The sequence below is a fragment of the Narcine bancroftii genome, chromosome 12, assembly GCF_036971445.1.
Source record: "Narcine bancroftii isolate sNarBan1 chromosome 12, sNarBan1.hap1, whole genome shotgun sequence".
Classification (NCBI taxonomy): domain Eukaryota; kingdom Metazoa; phylum Chordata; class Chondrichthyes; order Torpediniformes; family Narcinidae; genus Narcine; species Narcine bancroftii.
In genome coordinates this window covers 89,398,450-89,401,920 of record NC_091480.1, presented here as the reverse complement: position 1 = coordinate 89,401,920, position 3,471 = coordinate 89,398,450, and the positions used below count along the sequence as shown (strand labels likewise).

At 39.0% G+C, this 3,471-nt stretch overlaps 1 long non-coding RNA gene across 1 annotated transcript; it reads left to right on the top strand.

Moving 5' to 3' along the window:
• Positions 1-501: 501 nt before the first annotated feature.
• LOC138747276 (uncharacterized) lies at positions 502-3,244 on the top strand. The gene is made up of 3 exons (XR_011347402.1): positions 502-604; positions 987-1,151; positions 3,096-3,244. It is a non-coding gene; the product is annotated as an uncharacterized lncRNA (long non-coding RNA).
• Positions 3,245-3,471: the final 227 nt, after the last annotated feature.

Sequence of the window (3,471 nt, the reverse complement as noted above, 5' to 3'; positions counted from 1 at the left end):
GTGCAAGTTTCTTCCTTAATCCTCTAGGTTTTAGATGCACAGCTAATGCTTTATTCTGCTGTCTCATCCACAGACTGCGGACTTCACTGTTAAAGCAGCAGCACCAGATAATTAGGCAGGCCTGGAGGCCAAATTCCACCAGATGAGGAATCCAGAGGAAATGGCTTTCTTTCATGTTTGGAACCTCCTCCTTCCTTGAAGTTCCTTGCCAAACATAGATTTATGATTCCAGCTCGAACCTCGAGACTCTCTATTTTGATTCAGTCTTTCATGCATTGACTGAATGTAAAAATATGCCAAAAAAAAACAATTTAGCTTCATGACATGAAACATCCCAAAAATTGATATATAGAGGCATGGCCTGGTGCTACAAGTGTTTTCTAATATTTGGTTGGCACTGACTAATAATGGCTATTACTGGTGTCACAATGGAGCATTGTTAACTTTCATTAAAATTGTTTTGCTCTCAATTATGCCTTGCGATTCTGCTGTCTGCCTCCATCTGTGCACACATCCTTAAAATGAGGGACTAGGCCAGCGTCACTATGGACCCCTGATAATTATTAATGCTGCTCTTTATTATTTGGTGGATTTGGTGAAATTTGTGAGCAGACTTGATTAGTTCACTGTGATATACAATTACTATGATGCAGTCCTTCTAGCAAAATGGGCAAAGCTCAGGTGTCAATGAACGTTGCCTGTAGAGAAAGAAATTCAAGACTATGTTTCCCACAACCTTCATATATAGATATGGCTATATAGAAATGGAGAGTCATGCAGAGCCCACCTCAAAAATTGGACCAAAATATGCAATCAAAAGTGTGCAAAATGATCTGATGCCGAAATTAACCCATTGCCTTTATAATTTATAGAAATAGAGATTCATGCAGAGCTAACCTCAAAAATTGGACCAAAATATGCAATCAAAAGTGTGCAAAATGATCTGATGCCGAAATTAACCCATTGCCTTTATAATTTCTCTCCAGCCGAAATGCAAAATTCCCAAACTTGGGCATCGATTCATCACCTCAGTCCAGTGAAGGAAGCAACATGTCATTACTTCCTTATGTTGAGCGACAAGCTTCTCTTTACTCATCTCCACCAAATGCTTTCATAACTATCACTTGAAGGAGGAGGAGAACATCTATTGGGTAGGCATAAGGTTCTACTGTCCTCTGCTCATTTGGTTCCCCATGAGTCGCACATGATGGGAGTGAGTGCAAGTGAAAGCCATTCCTGCACATGTAATTAAGCTAATCCTTAAAATTTGAATTCATTTTGTGTACTGTCAGATTTCAGATTTTCAGATCTGTTGTCAGACTTCATATATAACCCTGAGATTCTTTATTCTGTGGGCAAGGCAGAATTACCACATACTGGCAGTGCAAAAAAAGTATTCTATGTAGACATAGGAACAAATAAAAATGTAAACAAATTGATTGTGCAATACAGAGAGAAAAAAATCAATAAAGTGCAGGTTAGAGTCCTTAAATGAGCCCCTGACTGAGTCTGTTGTTGAGGAGTCTGGTGCTGGAGGGGTAGCAGCTGTTCCTGCACCTAGTGGTGTGAGTCTTGTGGCACCGATACCTCTTCCCTGATGAGAGCATTGAGAGCAGAGCATGCCCTGGATGGTGTAAATCCCTGATGATTGCTGCTCCTCTCTGACAGCAGCATTCCATGTCGATTTTCTTGATGATGGGAAGGTTTTGCCCATGATGTTATGGGCTGTGTCCAGGACCTATTGCAGGACTTTATGGGGCTTCCAGCCCCAGCTCTGAATGCAGTAGTAAGGAGAGGGATGTGGGCCCAGATGAGATTTGGTGGATGGTCACCCTTCAGTTTTACCTGCCCCACCCTTTACTTCAGCTGAATAATCACGTTCATTAACATTAAATTCATGACCAAGGATAATCAAGTGAGATAAAAATGCAAAATCTATATTGATTTAAATTTAGACATACAACATAGTAATAGGCCCTTCTGACCTATTCTTTTGCTGATAGCAGACATGCTGCTCCCTTTCTAACAGCTCTCTTCCTTCTGTGTTGTCACCATATCACGATTCTGGGAAGGAAAGGCAGTCAACTATAGGAAATGTTGCTTCAATGCAGCTCAATGATCAGAGCTCCACTAATGCCAGCAGTATTTGGAATTCTGATTGCAAAGACTTATTTTAAAGATTAAAAAAAATAGGGTACATAAAATAAAAACAAAATAAAGAAAGAGAGCGCTTGTAATGAGTTTATAGAGTGCAAGGTATGGAATAACAACTCAGAATTCTGTATTATAGCAACTTGCTAGGTAGTGAAAATATCTTCTGTATTTGTAACAGAAAAGGAGAAAACTTAAAAAAAATTTTAGACACAGTCCTTTCCATTCCTCAAACCCAGCTGCCTAGATATCCCAATTAACCAACAACCCCCATATGTTGTTTTTTTTTTGAAGGGTGGGAGGAAACCGAAGCACCCAGAGGAAATCCACGCACACACGGGGAGAACGTACAAATTCCTTACAAACAGTGCAGGAGTCAAACCTGGGTAGCTGTTGATGTAATAGCTTTGTACTAACCGCTATACTAATAATAGTTGGATTATTTTATGCCTTGAATATTGGTGACTACATAAGACAAGTGACAAATTCAGCTCCCATGCAATGATGGACCAGATTTCACATCATTTTTCTGTTGAGGCCTTTCATTTTCCAACACCTCTGATAATGGAGTCTTCATGGAATCATGGAAATGGATTTCAAGTGAGATTGGGCAAATTTAAAGGCAATTTTAGGTCCATGTAGTGGTTGGTGACTTGAACAAGATGCCAGAGGAAGTGGTCAAGGCAGATATAATTATAACATTTAAAAGGGATTTGAACAGAAACTTGTATAGGAAAGGAATAGAGCGATGTGAGCATCTATGTTCTATGTGTTCTATGTTCATCGTTGGCATGGCCAAGTTGAGTTGGGATGATCCATTTATCAACTTCCCCACCCTAGGAAAATATGTCTACCCTATCTATGCCCCTCATAATTTTACGAACTTGTATAAATTCAACCTTTTGCTTCATATGATTCTTTGAATTTATATTTTATTGTTGTAGGTGTATCTGCATTTTGTTCGGTTGCAGCAAGTGAGAATTTCAGTACATAAGGACATTTCACTTATGTTTTGATGATGGACGTACAATCTCCAGGCTCATTTCTTGCATGAAAACAAAAGTTATTTATTTACCTTGAAGGAAGGGTCAAGCCTGAAACATTAGCTATGAATCTTTATCTTTGCTGTATAAAGTACATTGTTTGACCGCTGAGTTTCTCCAGTATTGTGTTTTTGCTGTTTTTATTTAGTTCCTTGGTCATTACTGATCTTTCCATGGCCTTCTAACATCCTTCCCAATTGAATGATTCTATTTCACTTCAATTAAACACCTTTTTAAATGACCTCAACTCTTTTTTGGCCAATCTCCTCTGAAGTTC